Genomic DNA, 22,125 nt, shown 5'->3' on the forward strand with positions numbered 1-22,125 from the left:
TTAAGAACTACTATATGACCCAGAAATTCCTCTCCTAGGCATATACCAGAAAAAACTAAAAGGAGGAACAAAACAAGTATTCATATACCAATATTCATTGCAGTATTACTCTCCATAGCCAAGAGGTAGAAACACAAATGTCCATCAACAGGTGAGCGGGTAAACAAATCGTGGTATAACATACAAGGAATATTAGTCTTAAAAAGGAATGAAATCGCCACTTGCTGTAACACAGATAAACCTTGAAAACACTACGCCTACTGAAATAAGCCAGATACAAAAGGACAAGTATATTATGATTCCTCTTACATGAAGTATTTAGAATAGGCAAATTCAGATACAAAGCAGAATAAAGGTTATCTGGGGCTGGAGAGGAGGAACAAAGGAGGAGTTATTATTTAATAGGTACAGAGTCTATGTCTGGGATGATAAAAAAAAAAAAGATCTGGAAATAGGAATGTAGCTGTACAACACTGTGAATGTACTGAATTCTACTAAACTGTACACCACCAAATGGTTAAAACGGTAAGTTCTCTGTATTTTTATTTTATGTATATTTTACCACAATAAAAACAAAACTTCAGTGCTAAATCTATAGTCACCAAAAACTGGAGACATAAGCAAAGAAGCACTAAGTGTTAAAACATCCCCTGATGAATACAGTGAACCATAGAGTCAGCATGTCAACTTCTATTATAAATCGGGTTTCATACTGTTGCCAACTGACATCAGAGATCTGTTTTCCACAAGCAAATGAGAACATGACCTATGGTTTCAGAGCTGCTGGAAACAAACTATGAATTTGGTATCTGAGACCAACGTACCTGGGTGGGTAGAGAGAGATGATATAATCAAACTTATGAGAAGCTAGAAATGAAGAAAATGAAGCTCAGAGTTACCTTTCCATGACCCTACAATCAGTTAATGATAAAATAATGACTAGAACAACTCAGGTCTCTTTCTCCTAAACTAGTGCCTTTTTTTGTTTTAAAGATTTCATTTATTTATTCATGAGAGACACAAGAGAGAGAGGCAGAGGCAGGCTCCATGCAGGGAGCCCGACGTGGGACTCGATCCCGGGACTCCAGGGACGCCCTGGGCCCTAGGCAGCCACCCAGGTGCCCCCTAATCCAGTGCTTTTCTATATTCGGTTTAGTTTGACCACGTTACTTATCCCCCCTCTCAAGATATACATAGCATTCATTTTTAAAAAGCTTATTCAAATGTCCTGAAAGTTGTGTTTCAAAGATCACCCTGTAACTCTTGAATCTACCTCCCTTGAGGGGAACTGGAGAGGGCTCATTCTCATACTCCTGATCACTAAAGAATTAATAAGCTGGCACAATATCCTGTGGAGGTGATTTCAAAAGAACAAAGACTAAACTCAAATCCTAGAAAAATGGAAAATCAATATACCTAAATAGCTTAAGGGTTTCACTTTGCTACCAAGTACAAGGGACAAAAAAATCTTCACACCTAAATGCCTGACTACAAAAGGATAATCACTGGCACCACCCACATCCGTAATCAAATGTACCTGCACAGCTTAAGCATCCCACCAGCTCGGAAGCGCCCAGTTAAGATGACAAAATCCAACACTCTATTTGAGAAAATCATCTAGGAGCTCACTTTGGTAAAAAGACCAATCTTTTGCTAATCGCCTAGTTTAGAGAGATTCAAGAGTACTTAAAGATAACAACATACAATACAACGATGAGCAAAGCCAGAAAAGACAACGAGCAACTAAAATGCTATTGCAAATTCTCACAGGTAAATAAGTGCACCAAATCTCATTATGGCCACTAAACAAAGAAAATTACGGAACTCTCCTGCCCACAACATTCCACAGAAACTTCAAACACATACCTTTGTCTTCTTCCAAGATCTAGTGCCTAGAGATTTGAGAAAAGCTTCACATATTACCTTCTACTTCCCTAATCTCCAAAATGTGGTCACAAGTGATGGTTCTTCCAAGTGCAGTCACCAAATATTTCCTGAGCTCTAGATGCTAGAGCGGATACAAAGACATCAGTGACCTATTCCCTCTCACCAAGAGCCTTATAATCCAGTGGAAAATAAAAGATGTTTATACATTAAAAAAAAAAAAAAAAGAAAAACACCTTCACAGTGTAGATGACTTTGGCTCTGGCATCAGACCAAGCTGAGTTACAACCTCAGTCTTTTAAGACTTAGCTCTCTACACCTGTTACCTCATGGATGATGTGGACAATGCCTATCCTGTAGGGTGATTGAGAGGTCAAAATGAAACAAGCAAATGCTTGTGACTCGTGCAAAGCAAGCACTCAAAAGCCAGCAATATCCTTGTTCACTATTATTACAACGGAAATACCAATGCAGCCATAACACAATAAATGGCACCAAAGTGTGGAGACCAGAATAGACTCTCTTACTGAAAGTCTGACAGAAATGCTCGAGTTTAAGTTGCATCTTAAGAGAAAGGTCTTTTGAAAAATGAACAAAGAGATCTGAGTTATAACTCGGGTCTGAAGCTAGCTAAAATTTGTTCTGTGGCCTGGGCGGTGGAGGAATAGTGAACATTTTAGGTCTCGGTTTCCTCATCTCTCACTTGAAAAGGCTGAATTAAATGACCGCTAACATGTCCCGGAGCGAACGTCCTGTGATCTGTTGTAGAAGCCTGGTAGGCCAAGTCAAAGGACAGAATCCTAGACACGGTTTACGGAATGGCTTATAGAAATTCAGAGAAATATAGAGCTGTACAAATGACACTGAAGGATCTTCTTGCTGGAGCGTAGGATCCAACAGGTGTCAGGGGACGAGACGGCTCACTCTGACCCCCTTCCGGTACAAGTGGCTACTAGAGGTTGACACGCAGGGCAGTAGCAGGATACAAGGGCATCTGGCCAACAGGAGAAGGGTGTGATGGAGCAGCAGAGAGCACGGGACACTCTGAGGAGTGAAGATGAAGGAGGTGACCAACAGCCAGGGGACTGAGTGCATGGAATTCAATGACTCCGGGGTGATGAATGGGAAACAAATGGGAACTCGCCATGCACGAGATTTTCCAATCCCCAAATTCTTGCACCAAGTCTTTGATTACTTTGAAACACTGCTTTTAGAAAGGCCCTTTACAGTCTCCAGGTTCTCTGACAGAATCAAACTTTTATTTCTTCCAATTCTAAAATTCTAGGATTCTGATACAACTGATCTGGATTCGGGCCCAGGCTTTTTCTCCCAAAGGTCCCTGGACAATTCTAACATACAACCAGGGTTGAGGATCATCGTCTCAGGGAAGAGAAAGAAGACAGGGTACAGAGGCGCCAGGGTGGCCCAGCAGTTAGGCGTCTGCCTTCGGCCCAGGATGTGACCCCGGGGGTCCTGGGATCGAGTTCCATATCAGGCTCCCCACAAGGACCCTGCTTCTCCCTCTGCCTGTGTCTCTGCCCCTCTCTGTGTAGAGAAAAAAAAATTAAAATAAAATTTAAAAAATATATATTTCTTGTATAAAAATAAAACATACACAAAGATAAACAAAAACAGTATCAATAAAATGTATGATGGGCTACAGCTACAGGTTACATATGTTTAGGAATCAAAGGTGCATTGAGGGCAGATCTTAATTTTGGTATTTTCTTTTTATTTCTGATTTACCTGACCTCCATTTGTTTTTACTTAAGCAATTTTACCATATATATTCCCTATACAATGCCTCAAATCCTTTGTTACAGTGATGGAGAAAGGAAGTACCTCTCTAGACACACACTGGTATTTCTCCTACAAGAGACACCAAGCCTTTATGGTGTTATAGGGACAATCCAGTATAGATTTCAATTGCACTAATTCACAATTCATTAATATCATGAATGGGGAAAAAAACAAATCAGATTCTTCCAGTAGCTGTTGCCATCTGGAAAATTTACAGAATGAACTTTATTACTACCTATGATGATACTTAGTTTCTACAGTTAAAGCAACTTCACATATTTTTTAAAGTCTTGGCCTTTGGGGGAAAAAAATGATGGTCTTCTTCTAGATTCTAAATATGATCTTATGAGATTATCTTATAAACTAACCATGTCTATCCCTGAAAAGGAATACTTCTAAGTAAAAGACAGTATCATCTTTCATTTACTCCAAAACTTAACTCAATGATGAATACAGAATTCCATAGTACTTCTTTCTAAGAGAAGAAATGGTTTTTCAAGACACAATATTTTGTTTTTATTAGCGTAGTATGCAGCTGTATTATTTGTACTTCTGCCCAATATTCAGTAAATGTTCAAAGTATTTAAAAACTGGCAATTTGTATGTAATACTTAACAAAAGAGGCATGTGAGAGACTACTGAGGGCATAACAATAAAACTGAACCAAATTTATTCTGGAAAAGAACATCTACTAAACTAAAAAGAATGATTGCTCAGGGGGCGACCATCCTCCACATTAAACTCTATAATGGGAAAAGTCAATTTAGAAAAGGAACATGTTTTTTAAGATGTCAGACTGTAACTTCCCAGAGGTTTCGAAGCATGACGTAAATCTTACGATGTCCAAAACAGATCTTCACAAATCCAGTTATACACGTAAACTCCTGGTGAAACTTCATTTGTTTACCCAAATCAGAGGAAATAAGGGTGTCTGCACGAAGGAGGCAGCAGCTTATGGATCCAGCATTACGAGGCTGACCCTCCCCATGGGGAATGCTTAGCTGCATTACGTTGTCGGAATAAATGGCAAAGGTTAGGATACAAACCCCTTCTCGTTTCCTGAGGATGGACTTTGTAACTGTGAAATATGTTGAAACCCTTGCTTTTACAAATTTACAGTCCTTTAACCCATGGCCCAGGAAGCAGACTATGAGAACAGGAAGAAAGTAGTAAAGATGTTGTTCACGACAAAATCTGACAGCATTCACTCGTGAAACATTTTGTTCTGGGGCACCTGGCTGGCTCAGTCTTCTAGAAGAGCACGTGACTCTTGATCTCAGGGTTATGGGTTTGAGCCACACTGGATGTAGAGATTACTTAAACTTAAAAGATAGAAAATATTTGTTCCAATAAAAACCAAAGAGTAAAACAACTGTATAGATAGTAAAAAAAATCATAGAACATAAAATGAGAAAAAACCTTAGCGATCACTAACTTCACCCTGCTTTCCTATATGTTGATGAATTAGGACTTTGGTATCAAGGTTTCACTCTGCTCTGTGGCAATTTTCTGTAACACAGATGCTTCTTTGGGGCTATGGCTAATAAAGATTTGACCCTGTTCTCCAAAGGAAATTTACTGCCTTTAAAGAAACACATTCCTCGCTTTCAGAGTCTGATAGGATCATGTCAAAATGACTTAGGTGCCTATTTGAAAGGGCTCCCATTAGCCAAAGTGGGGACAATTTGAACAGTAAAAGAATGATTGAACTGAGTGCACCCGATTGAAATACGATGAATATATAAAAATCCACAAGCCAATAATGACGCTTAAAAAAGAGAAAGACAAAAATCATGAAATAACAACACTAATGGCTTACTCTGAAATATGGTAAAAGGAAAAATTTTATCCTGTACTTCAAATAAAAATTGTATTTCACAGTAATCAAATAGCTCACATTGAAGAAGGAAAGCTATTTCTCGGGACGCTTGGGTGGCTCAGTGATTGAGCATCTGCCTTTGGCTCTGGGATCGAGTCCCACATCAGGCTTCCTACCTGAAGCCTGCTTCTCCCTCTGCTTATGTCTCTGTCTCTCTCTCATATATAAATAAATAAAATCTTTAAAAAAAAAAAAAAAGCTATTTCACACAGAAAAATTGCAAGTTTGTAAAGCTGAAAGAATGATAAAACTTGAAAATCCCATTTTAACGTACAATGTACGCATACAACTGTACCCTTAAAAATGGTTAAGATGTTTAATGTTATGTGTATTTGATCACAACTTTTTTTTAAATCCCATTTTATGATCACACTGCCACCCACCAATGAGATAATTGATTCAGGTGAGAGTCACCAATGGATACTAACATTATTTAGATGAAAGAAATGATAAGGAAATTGATGTTTATGTGGTGCCAAAGTCTCACTCCTCCCAGATTATATGATATTTTCAAGGGAAAAATATAATTTCATAATGAGAAGATCAATCATTATTTTAATCTTAGCTACAGTAATAGTGCAAAAACATGAGATGGCCCTGATAAGATGTAATAGGAAACATACAACTTGGCTATTAAATACTCTTACCAAAGATGTTTATTCTCAATTAACCAAACCTATAGCTCTAAATTTTACTTCACATTAAATAAAGAACACAGGAGACCACCCTGAATACCAGCACATGGAGACAATCTTCAGACAAAGAGTCTGAAGAAAGAGTCAAGAAGAAACAGTCTACTAGACACGGGGCCTCTCCAACAGGAGAGTGATCTCTCTCCAACAGGTCACTGACATGCAAATACAGTGAAAAGCAATGGAATGAGGATCATTTTAGATTACAAGACACTTAAGTGACAAAGGCAATAACCAAATGCAGTATGTGCTCCTTGAGATAGGATCCTGGTTTGATAAATAGAGGATGTCACAGGAATTATTACAGAGATTTTAAATATAGAGTGGATATTAGGTAGTATTTGAGAATTATTGTCAACTGATTGTTATACATAAGAACACTGTTCTGGGGGCACCTGGGTGGCTCAGTCAGTGAAGCGTCTGCCTTTGGCTCTGGTCATGATCTCGGGATCCTGGGATCAAGCCCCACATCAGGGGCTTCAGTGAGGAGCTCGGTGCTCGGTGAGGAGCCTGCTTCTCCCTCGCCCTCTGTGATCTCTCCTGCTCTCACTCTCTCTCTCAAGTAAATAAAAGTAAAATATATACACACATATATACGTATGTCCATATTCTTTTTACAAATACATAATAAAGAAATTGGGGTGAGATGTCATGAGTTCCATAATTTATTGTAAATTACTTCAGAGAAAAAAATATATGGTAAAATGTCAATAAAATGAAAAAAGTATGTAGGCAATGGTCATCAACGGCTACCAAACACGAGGCAGAGGCTTGATGGGAAATTTACAATAGACCAAGCTGACTGACGACAACACCTGAATCCACTGATCACCCTTCATCCCAAGAGCACAGCCACCATACATGGGGTTCCTGAAGTGCAGTAGGAAATAAACACGAACTACAATGAAGAATTCCCCAAACCATCACCACCATCAGAATCAACCTTGAATCTGATTAGGCCCCGGATCTGCCTACCAATTTAAGAGAACATTCACATAAGAGAAACATATTAACCACTACCAAAGGGATATAATCAACAAAATCCAAAATGTGGGATATTCTAAAGAAACTGAAAGAAAAGGAGAAACTATATAGTAAGTTATTTAATAGACGTATCAGCCAAATGAAATGTAGACCTCATTTGGGTCCTGACTTGAACAAACCAACCAGAAAGATATTTATGAAACAAATGAACATATGAACACTCACAAATATTTGCTATTAAGGAAATATTAAACTTCTAGACCTGACAATGGATTTGTGGTTTTGTTTTTTTATAAATGCGTATCTACTACAGACATATAAAAAACTATTTACAAAAAAAAAAAAAAAACTATTTACAAGGACTTGCTCTAAAACCATCCAGCAAGGGGCACCTGGGTGGCTCAGTCAGCTAAGCCTCTGCCTCGGGCTCAGGTCACAGTCTCAGGGTCCTGGGATGGAGCCCTCCCCTTCTGCCCCCCACTCCCCACTCTCCACCCCTGCTCATGTGTGCATGCACATTCTCTTTATTTATTAAATAAATAAAAAGCAATTTAAAAATAAAACTAATACCATCCAGTAAGGTACAGGGTAGGGAGACAGGCGTTGGTGGCCCTTAGATGACACCAAACTGACCATGGTAATAATTAGCTACAAGATGGGTTCATGGAGATTCATTATTCTATGTTTATCATATAGGTTCCATTATAAAAAATTTTTAAAAAGAAAGCACAGAATGAAGTGTAAGCAAAGCACCTTCACGTAACCAAAGCGTCTTCTTCACCTACTACCTAACATAACAAATACCAACTAAAGTAAGAGAAGATCTAGCAAAAGATTTACCAACACTGACAAGAGAAAGGAAAAGTGTGCCTGGCCTGTGCCGCAGGCCTCCCGGCCAGGGAAGACAGGGATGGGCGAGCTGGATGGGGCAGAACCCGGACCCACCCCTTAGGAGGTGGACTAAACACGACGGGGAAAGCAGGTGGGGGCACTCGGTGGATGTTACAGATCTTCTCACCTTGCTCATCTGAAGTTGGTCATGATAAAAAGTGATCACCACAGAACACACTGACTTGATTTTCCACACCTCCTGGTTGCTTGCTGACCTGCCATCTTCCCACCCACCCTGACCCTCTATCTGCAGCCCCCAGGGGCCGGGGGGGGGGGGGGGGGGGAGCGGGGGCGGGCACTAGCACCAGCAGTACTCGCTTACTGGGTGGGAAATCTAACTAGCAAAACCGAAATGTTTCCACATTGTGCTAGAAAAATCCAGACTGATTTTACTGTAAAATGTCTCACTTTAACTGAAAACCTGATTTGTGGTCTGTAGAAATTACTGAGGCATCTGCTCTTTCCCGTTCTTTTTTGGAAAGGAAGCTAGACTAGAAACTCTTGTGTAATTTGTATTTGGATGTGGTGTTTGCAGAGGATAATAATCTTCCCAAATTCCTAAGTAGTTCCATCTGTTTTTATGGGAAATTTGGCTTAGAATGACTTGAGAAAATGAAGAACTAAGTAAGAAATCCAATCGCCTTTACAATTAGTCTTAGTATACTCTTTGAGTGGTTTTAAGAAATAACCAAAGAAATATTCACAGCAAAAAAAATTTTTTAACTGAACCTAAAGCTGATAAAAAGCGTCTATGAAACCATCAATTTACAAAACAGAGGCAGGTTAAAACTATGCCACACGGATAAAATTAGCAAAATAAAAATTGTAGGAATGATAAAAGACAATCCAATTTCTTCAAAAAAATAAATTACAAGGAAATATATAGTTTTGGTTTTTTTTTTTAATTTTTATTTATTTATGATAGTCACAGAGAGAGAGAGAGAGAGAGGCAGAGACACAGGCAGAGGGAGAAGCAGGCTCCATGCACCGGGAGCCCAATGTGGGATTCGATCCCGGGTCTCCAGGATCGCGCCCTGGGCCAAAGGCAGGCACTAAACCGCTGCGCCACCCAGGGATCCCCTACAAGGAAATATAAAAGAGAGACAGAACCTATAAAGAGAATCACTACTCCACAATATGTGCACCTAATTTGAATCGTATTCCAAAAAACCTGAAAGAAAACAGAAACAAATTGGAAACTGAACAGAGTGAATATTTGATGATACTAAAGATTAACTATTAATTTGTTTATGTGTAATAATAGTATTGTAATTTTTTTTCAAGAATCTTAGCTTTTAGAAATATCTATTGAGGGGTACCTTGCTGGCTCAGTTAGAGGAGTATGCGACGCCTGACCTTGGAGTCATGAGCTCGACCCCATGTTGGGTATAGAGATTACTTACAATAAAAAGTTTTAAAAAGAAAGATATTTTGAATATAAGTAGATGAAACAAAAAGATGCCTAGGATTTGCTTCAAAATAATCCTGTCAGGGTGAAGTGAACAGGGATGTAGATAAAGGCTGGCTACCAGCTGATCGCTGTTAAAGTTAGGTGATGACCCTTCATGGGGAGGATCATCGTACTATTCAATTTGCTACATATTTAAAACTTTCCAAATAAAGCTGCTTCATTTAAAAAAAATTAAAAAGGAAATAACAAAGTTAGCTTATGAATTTTTCAAATTAACTTCTAAAAATTTTAATATCTAAAATAGAACAGTGAGACATTTTGTACCTAAAGTAGCATATTAACAAATATATTTAGAATTAGTACTTCTCATCTTGAAATCACTTTAATCACCTTAAAATTTCAGCAAGTCACAAAATGAGAATCATAAAATCTTAACACGTGGTGGCCCCAAAGTCCCACCTCCCACGCAGTGAATCATCCTCCCACCTCCCAACAGACAATTACCAGCCTCTGGCAGAGGTCCTCCAAACCCTGGGAAAGTCACTCCATTCTCTGCCCACACCAACTGTCAAAAAGTTCCTCTTCTCCCAAAAAGGAAACTCCCTTTCTCCAGATCTGGTTTACGCCTGGGAAAAAGGGTTTTCCAACAGGTCACCGTCCATTTGTGAGGTGTGAAGTCAAGTTAGTGCCTCGCTGACTGGCATCTCTATCACTGTCATGATGCAAAAAAGAAAATCTCAGAGCTAAGGACAGAACCGCAGGCAACAGGGAAAAGCTGATAGTCAGAGGAAAGGAAGTCTTCAGAGAAGAGGAGGAGTAGAACAGAAGCACTGCAAGGGGTCAGGGGGGAATTTCAAGATGGTCAAAAATAAAACAGGAGGGGACAGTACTCCACAGACTTGACCCCGGGGCCATCGTTACCCGGTGAGAGGAACTTCAGGGTACTGCTGGGGCGCAAGTGAACGCGCTCTTTGCTGGGGAATACGGAGCCATCTACTACCTCTTAATACATCTTCACTCTGGAAAGAAGGCCAACACTGCTGTGTCCTAGAACTCTTTCAAGGAGCTTATAATTCAGCAGACTTAACTTTCATTTCAAAAAAATTTCATCCTATTTCAACCGGTTTTGTAGCCATCGAGACAAGCCGCATCAGCTTGCTAGGCTTCCCTACGAGCGTCCCTGGCGTCTGTCCATCCATCCTGTCAGCAGTCCCCGTTGGTCATAATAAAAATCACTGGCAAGAAATATCTTAGATGACCAAGATTAAAATTTCAGTAATAATCACCACAGAGTTCCCACAAATGAACAGCATACTCCCAAAACTGCCATGGGGATACCATGAAAGCTTTAGCCAATGTTCTGCCCAAGCCTGTCTGTGTCGCTCCTCTACACAAGGGCCCTGGGAGCGACCCTCCGCAGGGCCCAAGGGCCCAGCCAGACACCGTATACGGATCCGGACTTAATTCAGGGCGCCTGACCCATTTAAGAGAAGGACACAGGAAGCACCCTTATTTCCCCAGTGTCACCCCCAGCAACTGGTTGAAGCGGGATTTGGGGCTGCAACAATATCCTTTCCACCCTCCGCTCCTTTCAGGGAAAAAGGAAGGGAGATAAACTATCAGGTACCTGATTGCTTAAAATTCCCATCCCCAAGGACCCGGGACAAACTCCCCCAAGCCTGTCTCCTGGGGACAGCTCAGGGACAGCGGAGCTCCGACACCCCTGACGGCACGAGGCAGAACTCCCAACGGTCAGCGGCACCTGGAACCTCCAACCTGGGCAGCCACTCTGCGACCTGTCACGCTGCAGATGGACGCGACGTCCCACTTATAAAGCGGCGACGGAGAGCAAGGCAGGCGGCAGCCACCCCTGCCCAGATCTGCGCTCGCCCCCCTCCTGCCCAGCTTCCCAGCGAGGGACCGGGCCTGGAACCCCCCCAACTGCCGTCCAACTTCTGAATGAAACTGCCCCTCACTCTTCCGACAGGTAACCCAGGACAGTACCTACCTCGCAGGGTTACTGCAAGGGGACAACGAACAAACTAAGCAACAGAACAGTACTGGACACAGACGAAGTACTCGATGAATGTGACCCGTTATTACCAATACTTTCTAATTCACCATGTGATACCTTTACAAAGAAAATACACTATGATTCAATAAAGCACAGATTAAAATAATTCAGTATATAATGACCTCCCAAAGAAAACATACTAAACTATATTTTAATTTAAAGTAAGAATCAGGGATCCCTGGGTGGCACAGCGGTTTAGTGCCTGCCTTTGGCCCAGGGCGCAATCCTGGAGACCCGGGATCGAATCCTACATCGGGCTCCCGGTGCATGGAGCCTGCTTCTCCCTCTGCCTGTGTCTCTGCCTCTCTCTCTCTCTCTCTCTCTCTCTCTCTCTCTCTCTGTGACTATCATAAATTAAATAAATAAAGTAAAAATCAGGAGTGCCTGCGTGGCTCCATCCATTATCTTGATCTTGGCTCAGGTCATGATCTCAGGGTCATGAAATCGAGCCACTCGTTGGGCTCCGTGCTGGGCATGGAGCCTGCTTAAGACTCTCTCTCCCCCTCTGCCTCTCCTTGCTCATGCACTCTTTCTCTCTCTAAAAATGAATGAATGAATGAATGAATGAATGAATGAACGAAATTTAATAAATAAATAAAAGTAAAATTTAAAATAAACTACCTCTCACATAAAAATCCTGCCTTTAGGGGCACCTGGGTGGCTCCGTCGGTTAGGTGTCTCCTCAGCTCCGGGGTCCTGGGATCAAGCCCCACATCGGGCTTCTTGCTCAGCGGGGAGCCTGCTTCTCCTGCTCCCCCCACCACTTGTGCTCTCTGTTGCTATTTCTGTGTCTCTCTCCCTCAAATAAAATAAAATCTTTTCAAAAAATTCTGCCTTTATTAATTGGGAAACACATTTCAACTACTAAGTGATTGTCAGCCTCAGCTATAATGCCAACTTTTTGATTTATAAACTAACATATGACCAATGTTTAAAGCATGCACTTTCCCCTCTATAAAGCCAGACAGACCATACACATGGCAGGTTGATCTGATTTTACAGTAACTGTGTAGTCCCATTAAAATCCAGTCAGCTGAAAAAAAATGTTTCGCTTGGTCTACTTCCAACATATTGCCAACAAAACCATGCTAAGCAAAAGAAGAATGAAAGAGAGAAAGGGAGTGTGGGAGGGAAGAAAGGAGAAAAAAGGAAAATCGGAAATCATTAAAGTCTTTAAAGTCATTAAAGTAAATGTAGGAGCAATGGGAAAAAAAAACATACAGAACAGCAACAGTACCTTGAGAATATACTAGACTCTGAAGATCAGCTCTGATTTGGTTTAGAAAGTATTAGGTTTTTTTTTTAGCACTGGCTAGAGCATTTCCTATGTCCACAAGCTACGTTTAGATGAAACTTTCTCTGATCAAAACCACAGTCAGAAATTTATTCCAAAAACATGACCTAAGTCGCAAATGAACTCATCTCTGTGACTCTACACAAGCAGTAATGGACATCAATTTTATTTTGGAGACTAGAATGCACGTGCCAAAAAGAAGGGGCAGGAGGAAATATCTATATACAAATGAAATTATATGATGTCTAGAATTTGCTTCATAATCATCCTCGGAGGAGGGTAGTGTCAGGAGTGGAAGGGAAGTGTTGATGAGACACGACTGCTATGTCCTGGTAATTATCAAAGCTGGGTGAGGGTACCCGGGGTTCACTACACTAGTGTTCTCTCTACATCTGAATGTATCTTCAACTTCCCGTAATAAAAAGTTTAAAAAGAGAGACACTCTTCTGTAACTAACGATGGTATATTCCTTCTGCCAAAAAGCGTTTCAATAAATAGATGCATTAAAAACATGACTTTAAAAAACTCCAACAACAACAAAAAAAGTCCCGGAAAAAAGGCCACGTTATCTCTCACTGCTATTGTGTGGGCTGCACAGAGCAAGCAACACAGAGATCACAGATCCATAAAATGCTCTAAAATCTACCCTCGAGTCTTTCCATTTAAACTTGCGGCACGGGGACGAAAGTGAACTGGCCCCAGCTAGGAGAAAAGCTAGAGGCACATCTGCACGACACATGCTGCCCACATCTACGGCTCCTCGCCGGGGAGCTGCAAAGTTAAGAATATCTGCAACATACCTTTATTTTCCTGCTGCAGGTGGGGGAGGGAGAGGGACAAATGTATTCATATTCTCATACGTGTATAACTTAAAACAGACAATCTTGGCATTACAGAAATTAAGACACAGGCTTTACTGATGTTGATTTTAATGGCTGAGATCCAAAAACAGTTCTGGTTACAAGCTTATGGATAAACTCTTGATTCCTCTGTCAGTAGACAGACCCAACTCATTTCTTGACATTTTAACCTTTCCCATACACAATTTGTATTCATTTTATTAAGAAAAATGAGTTTTCCTTTCTCCCTTTAAGAGAAGTGGATTAAAGAAAACTTTTCAAGGGAGGTGTTCACTTAGCAGCTTTCCTACCAGAGTCCAAGAGCAATTAAACAGAGCATACTGGGGAAAAGGGAAAGATTATCATGGTGCAAGTGGGCTCCCAGAATGAAGGCTGAATGTGCACCGCCGTCTAGCAGATGACCCTGCCACACTAGCTTTTCAAATCCTAGTGAAGGCATTTGGCACCATTTCCTAATAATCCCATAGGACTTCTACTTCCTTGTTTTTTCAACAGTATCTCAAAACGTTGACACATTTATTGAACTATTTTTGGAAGACCCAGCTTTGTCTACCTTCAGGGCTCAAGATACAAATAGATGAGAGCTACAGGACAGATCTCTAGCTACAGAACTTGGCAGGCTTCCTGTGTTCTCCAAGAAAAATTCAATTGGCAACTCCATCAGCAGCAGAGAAGCACAGAGCAGAGGGGACAACTGGACACAAGCAGGCCTTGGCTGTGCCTGACGCTCCCTTAGGAAACCAAATGACTGGTAAGTTTAACCTCTTCCTGACCTGCTTTTATCTGTCGGACACACGGTATGAAATGTATTTTAAGAATCAAATGAGGGATCCCTGGGTGGCGCAGCGGTTTGGCGCCTGCCTTTGGCCCAGGGCGTGATCCTGGAGACCCAGGATCGAATCCCATGTCGGGCTCCCGGTGCATGGGGCCTGCTTCTCCCTCTGCCTGTGTCTCTGCCTCTCTCTCTCTCTGTGACTATCATAAATAAATAAAAAAAAAAAAAAAAAAAAAAAAAAAAAAAAAAAAAAAGAATCAAATGAGAAAAGTGATTTACTTTGAAAAGATTAAAACGAAACTTTGCAAATTAAAACCATATTTAATAGAAAAGAAAACCATGAGAAGTCTAAGCTGCAATCACCACATAACGGTTTTTATGCTGTTATCTACTAGGAGAAAGAAAAAAATCTATTAATGACCTTGATAGAAAATGATATTTTGGGTACGCCTGGGTGGCTCAGCGGTTCAGCATCTGCCTTTGGCTCAGAGTGTGATCCCAGGGCCCCAGGATCAAGTCCCACATCGGGCTCCCTGCATGGAGCCTGCTTCTCCCTCTGCTTGTGTCTCTGCCTCTCTCTGTGTCTCTCATGAATAAATAAAAATTTCAACAAAAAAAATGATATTTTGAACATATGCACCATTTCTCAAACTTCACTCACATAACAACTTTATATTTTTTGCCAAATCCAAACACTGTCACTGTATTTTTTACTTTATATTTAACCTTTAAATCAAGTTACAAAAATACCTACTTCATTTTAGCCTTATACTATGTTAATACCAATGAAATCATAGGTTTGAGGCACTTGTCTATTTTTCTGATGTACACTGACATGTATATTTAACCAGTAAGAGAGAAAGATTCATCTGTGTACCACCTTAACTCATTTTAACACACACCACACTTTCGGAAAATATATCCTGGTCTACTGCCTGCAACATCTTCTACAATAAGGAACAGAGTATTTGAATTTATAAATCTGTAAAACCCACCAAAGAGTTTAACCTACACTAACCACACGCACATATGAGTCTTTGGGTCTTTGGGAGCTTCCTCGGACCTCACAGCCAATACCTTATCAGAACCCCATTTCTGTTGCCCTAAACTCCATACACAAAAAATCCCTAGTATGTATATCTTCACGAGTGTAATTCCCATTCCCTATTCATGCCCTAGTAACCAAATTTTTTACCCTAAAGGTATTTAACACAATCCACAGGAGTTCAGAGTTTCCTCTAATCACGGAATCAATATTCAAAGAATATTTAATATATGTGTATGCAAATCACATATCAATCTGAAGATAAATGAAGGTATTCAGGACGCTCTAAAATAAGGTTGCCATTTCTGAAACATAGTCACCAAACTTTTACTGTGTATTTTTAAATCTAATTCAAGTATGTATTGTAAGATTTATAAACATCTGTACTGAACTAATCCATGAAACTATCACAAGAAAAAAAATAATACATTTGCCGAAGTCTTCCTAGGAAGCAGCACCTTTCCGTTCAGACATATCAGTCGTCAACTCCCACCCACCCTAGATGTTGGCTCAATCACCTGACTTTCTCTCTCTCTTCACATGTATATATACACATATCTATGATATATACATATGTTATATACATGATATTATATATACATAATATTTTTATATATATAAAAATACATATATAAAGTTCAACTCAGTATCTGGCATAAAAAAAAAAAGGACCATTTTACTATGGCTGCAGTCCTTACCAAACTGTGACTACCACAGTAATCTTGGGGATTTTATTTTTATCAATTCAAAACCCTAAATCAGTGGACTGAACATGAGTTAATTTCTGCTCCCTCCCAAAACCACACCAAAATGACAGTAAGGAAAAAAATTTTTAAAGGGGAGGGACAAAAAAAAAAAAGGAGGGGACAGGCCAGCAGATGAGATATATCAACAGAATTTTAGAAGATGGAAAACAGATGTACAAAGTAACTGACTTAGCAAAGCAGAGGAAGCCAAAGCTGAATCCCTGTTCTGGTGGAGGCCTCCAAGAAGCAAACTGAGCCCTGGGAGAGGCCCCAGGAGCCTAGGAAGTAGAGGTTCCAGAGGCCACAGAGTGCGAGGGGAGAGACAGAGCTGAAAACAGCACATGGAGCACTCCTGAAACTCTTCCTTCTCCCTCCCTCTCTCTGAACTTTGCAGCCAAAAGACAAGAGGTTCATTCTCTAGAGCAGTTGAAGGAAGTCTCCAGGCTGAGGGAATCCAGACACAGAGGGCAGATGTGGGGGGAACACAGAAAACAAGGAGGCCCTACTACTCGGGCAACATGTATTCACCAAGTGCAAAATAGACAAAAATATTTGCCTTCTTGCAGTTTACACTGAGGTGATAATAATACATACTATGAAAGAAAAGAAAGAAAGAGAGAAAAGGAAAAGGAAAGAAAAGAGAAAAGAAAAGAAAGAAAGATTGAAGGCATACTAGGGTTTTAGGTGTGCAAGCAGGGTTGTAGTTTCAAATAAATGATCATGGGAAACAAAGATCTGAAGGAGTTAAGGGAGTAAGCTATGCAGGTATCTGCTGGAAGAGCATTCCAGAGGGGAAGCAAGTGCAAAGGGCCATAAGTAGAGTAAGATTGGAGACACTACACACATGGAAAAACCAAGGACATTACCAGAAAGAAAATTCAGTGACCATGGAGCAGCGTTGAAAACAGGAAAACAAAAAAATTCAGCAGAGAGGTTAGAAGAAAGCAAAAACCAAACAAAAAAAATAAAGGGATGGTATGAGAGGGAAAAAAAAAAAACACTAATAAAATTGGAGAGTCAATCTAGAAAATTTAATCCAAATAACAGAAGTTTCAGAAACACCAGAGAACACAGAGGGAGAAATTATCATAGAGGAAGATTTCAGGAAGACACGAGTTTCCAACCTGGAAGAGCCCACTGAGCTCAGCACAATGAGTGAAAAACCTCCCATACCCAAGGCACACCATCATGAAATTTCAAAACACCAAGTTCAAAGAGAAAATCCTAAAAACTCCTAAGAAGAGCAAACCAGCCACACCCACAGAGGCAAACATTAGAGTTGCAGGGCTCCTGCCCACCAGCACTGGCAAGCCAGATCACAACAGAATCATGCCTGAAAAAGTCAAAAGAATAAGCAGTCACTAAGTTGGAATTCTATACCCAGCCAAACTATAAAAGCATTCACCGTAAGAGCACAAAAAGGCATTTCAGGGGCGCCTGGCTGGCTCAGTCAGTAGTGCATGCAACTCTTGATCTCAGGGTCATGAGTTCAAGCCCCACAGTGGGCATGGAGCCTACTTGGGGAAAAAAAAAAAAAAAAAACGCATTTAAGAGTGGAAAAAAGCTGCTTCAAGACATGCATGCAAGTTTTCAAAAAATTCACCTTCCATTAGCACTTTCTTGGAAATTGCTGGAGGATATAGTTAAAGTAAGAGTTAAGAAAGAGACAGAGAGCCCAGTAACCTGGGAGCCCAGAAAGAAAGGCAAAGGGAATTCCCAGAATACAGCTGCACAGGAGCCCCAGAAGTAAACCAGTCCAGCAGGATGGAGGTTTCCTAGCCTCAAAAATAAGAACTGAACTAAAACAGTTTTTGATCTTCTGTTTCCCAAAATACTTTCCAAAACACTGCTCCCAAAAATCTCTCTCCAATACTCAGACACATGCACACATGTGCACACGTGCACACAAGCACACACTTTATTAAAGTCTCAGCCTGGGACACCCGGGTGGCTCGGTGGTTGAGCGTCTGCCTTTGGCTTGGGGCGTGATCCCGGGGTCCCAGGAGCTCCCTGCATGGAGCCTGCTTCCCCCTCTGCCTATGTTTCTGCCTCTCTGTGTGTCTCTCATGAATAAATAAATAAAATATTTTAAAAATAATAAATAAATAAAGTCTCAGCCAGTTCACAAACCACACTGGGCAGTACTTTCTCACTCATCCCGCTCTATTTCAAGCATGTCTACACTAAATAATCTCCATGCTCCTTTCTGGTCCTCTAGGTGAATGAATCTAAAGGTGTAGCCTGTCTGGACAAAAAGAAAAAGAACCTAGGAATTATGGCAAAGTGCAAATTACGTTTTAATTTAATGTCTTTGAGATAGTGGGATGTGTGTTTATACTGGTAGAAACTCAAAAATATGATTAAACTCAGCACACTTGTTATCATGGTGTTAGTTCCAGCTCAACAGGAGGTCTAGAAACTTGAACTCAGGGCTTACAAAAGGTGATAGGTGGTAATCAGACCTATATGAAAAATTTCCAAAATCACAATTTTCCTGGGGCTCCTGGGGGGCTCAGTCGGTCAGGTGTCCGACTCTTGGTTCCAGCTCAGGCCATGATCTCTGGGTCATGCAATCGAGCCCTGCATCAGGCTCCATGCTCAGTGTGGACTGTGCCTGAGACTCTCTCTGTGCCTCTGCCTCTGCCCCTCTCCCTGCTCATGCTGTCTTGTAAAATAAATACATAAAATCCTTTTTTAAAAAAAAATCACAGTCCACAGTCATCTTGGAATAAGGCAATCAAAAGGTACCATTCATCAGTCTTTTTGTATCTGGCAATTTCTTTCAAAGAGGTTCACAGGCCATAAAAAGAGCAAAGCAAGAGGAAACTGGCTTTTCAGTTTCGAAAAGCTTTAGTTTAGATACAATGACCCTCCCTACCTGGTCTAAACAAAATCATACGGAGGGGCAGACAAATCACCGTGGAGCCCTTTCCACACCCTCTCCTTCTTAACCTAGAAAGTACGGAAACCGTCCCCATGACCCTGAAGTTAGTCACATGTGCAAAATGTTAACTTGGCTACCTGAAACAAAACCTTACTGAAGGTATTTCTCAGAGCGAATAAAAAGAGCATTCTTATTCCTCACACATATTCCAATTACTATAAAGATAATTTAGGAGGCAACCTACAGACATGTAGACCTTCATGGCTCTAATATGCTAATTTGAAAAGATACTAATACCCAGGGCAGTATCCATGAAATGAAATTATAATTCCATTTTAAAAGTAATTGAGAATATGAAGTTAGCCCAATTTCGATCTTTAGGGGGAAAAAATCCAGAAGCAGTATATAACGTAGTACTGTCCTTATCCAAACGGTAAGTGACATCACTTTAAAAATGAGAAAACTGAGGTATGCCTGGGTGGCTGTCAGCTAAACATCTGCCTTCAGCTCAGGTCGTGATCTTGGGGTCCTGGGATCGAGCCCAGGGCGGGCTCCTTGCTCAACTCTCCCCCTGCCCCTTCACCCAACTTGTGCTAAGTAAAAAAAAAAAAAAAAAAAAAAACTTTAATGAAAAATTGAGAAAACCACTGAAATTCTCATTAAAACAAATACTATCCCAAACACTGAGTATTGAGAAAAATGATACATCAAGTATCTATCCTTCTAGACATGAAAAACACATCTCTAAGAAACCCACAGGGATGTCAATCCAACCACAAAGCGAGAGGAAACAAAATCCACCAGCAAGAAAAGCAAATCCCCTGTATGACATATGGCCTACATGACCCATATGGCCTACGTGACGCAGCTACATGAACTACCACTAGGTTCTACGCCAACTCCAACTTTCAAAGAATCTTCACAAAAAGCACCCCTAATATATTCTATAAAGGTTCAATGAATAGATTTGTCAAATGAGTTAAGCACGATGTTCTAGATCACTTCACATGCCAAATATACATCCACATCCACGTAAATACATTTGCTCTCATACAAAATGCACACACGCACTTTACAGAAAACCGTTAAAAAGCACTGGTCACCACCGCCAGCTACCTCTAGCTATGAGGACGACCGCCCGCTCCCCTTTCTGCCTTCCCTATAATCGCCCCACGACTCTACTACTTGCACCTGAGGCCAGGCTCCTGCAGCTCCCAAGAGGCCACGACCCCATCTGAGACTTGGGGGGGGGGGGCACACCAGCGATGCCCCCCCCCCCCCCGATTAGGGGGCTGCTTTGGGCCGAAGCATGGCATTCCCACAGGATGCTCTGTCTGGAATCTGGGGGGGTTCCTGTACAAATCTTCTATGAACTCCGACCCCCGAGGAGTCTGCAAATGTCTGGGTGTCAGGGCGGAGGGCAAGGGCTGTGCGTCCATTCGCTGAGTGGAAAGGGCAGCCCTTGAGGATTCTATGAACGTGCAGGGACTCAGGGCCAAAGCCAGCAGAAACCCTGACGTCCAGCTTTTAACTCTGTAAGGGTACCTGGGGGGCACCTGGGGGTACCCGGGGGTTAGTACAGTAATTCTGAATCTGAAAAAGCAAACAGGGCCACTGGAAATGTTTCTAAATAAAGGTGGGGCGGGGGAGGTAGGCACATTTCCTTTGTTTTCTCCAAGTAAAAACCAGAGATTTTAGAAATGCAAATTTTGACTCTCCGCGATATCCGCACAAACTACTATATTGTCTTATAAAAATATGAGCAAAGCATACGCTCCCAAAAAGTCCACACACAGCTTTCGAAAAGACTACTTTGGTTCAAAAAACAAAGACAAATGCCCATAGCTTCCTGTGGAAACAGAAACAAAGTCAAATCTTCAAAAATATTTAGCATTCTACTAAATAAAATACAAACCCCACATTCCTAAATAAAACGGCAAAGATAAAACCCCTTGTAGTTCTCTGGCCACAGTAATATGAGATTGGTGATTCAGAGCAAAACCTGATGTTAAACATAACTATACAATATTACTAATTACAGAGTAATTTTACCAATAAATATTTTGGTTGAGGACTGCTTTGTCATCTTTGCAAGTATTTTTAGTTGAAAGCAAATGGCTGGGTAGTACACATGGACATGGTTATGATTTTTAAAAATCTATTTTTAAAATCTGGTGACTGGATAGGTCTTCTAAACTCGATTCTTTGGAACCGGTAATTTGGAAAGGGTAAACCACAGGAACGCTACGTTAGGAAGGAAAGGACGCGGCCGGCTCACCAACTCAGAGCAGCACAGGGTACACTGGAAGTGACCACCGGCCCAAGAGCCACCAACACGGGCACATACGTAACTGTCCTCAAAGCCAGCTCTCCAAATACAGTAAGAATTCCCTGAATTTCCTTGTTTTACGTTTGCGGTTATTTTTTGGTGGGCCTCCTTTCGGGTCCATCCCCTAAATCTGAAAATCTGCTTCTTCCTACTTGGAATTAAATTTCTTATTTTAACGTAAATACCAGCTGCATTCCTACCCAATCTAATAATACATACCCAGTTGAAATATTCCGTAACAGTTAAATTTTTTTTACATAAGTTAGCAATGATTTCACTAAAATTGTAACTTTGGTATTACTTTTAATCACTTTAAGCAATCCCCACCCAAGTTAGATACCAAGATATTCCGAGTGGAGAGCTCAACTCACCCACCTGTTTCCTCCGCAGTGTCTCTGCACAGGTGCTCTAACTACTTGGGCTGGAGGTGAAAGATGAGCGACCGCTTAGGACTTGGGCTTTCTTAAGGAAGTGTGTTTTGAAAGGAAAGAAACTGTCCCCTCGGATCAGTGCACGTAAGCAGCCTCTGGTTCTTGGCAGTCCTCCTGCACACAAGACCACTACCAGCGGGAAGTCT

The 22,125-nt window shown here is 41.1% G+C and overlaps 2 protein-coding genes across 3 annotated transcripts in view; one reads left to right on the top strand and one right to left on the bottom strand.

The window, feature by feature from the left end:
• EPB41L2 (erythrocyte membrane protein band 4.1 like 2) overlaps nucleotides 1-22,125 on the bottom strand; it is a 193,662-nt gene that overhangs the window by 169,566 nt on the left and 1,971 nt on the right. The gene's annotated exons all lie outside the window — the stretch shown is intronic.
• The window catches only part of LOC125753405 (basic proline-rich protein-like), a 31,065-nt gene that overhangs the window by 6,519 nt on the left and 2,421 nt on the right, over nucleotides 1-22,125 (top strand). The window lies entirely within an intron of this gene.

Source organism: Canis lupus, chromosome 1 (assembly GCF_003254725.2).
Source record: "Canis lupus dingo isolate Sandy chromosome 1, ASM325472v2, whole genome shotgun sequence".
Taxonomy (NCBI): Eukaryota; Metazoa; Chordata; class Mammalia; order Carnivora; family Canidae; genus Canis; species Canis lupus.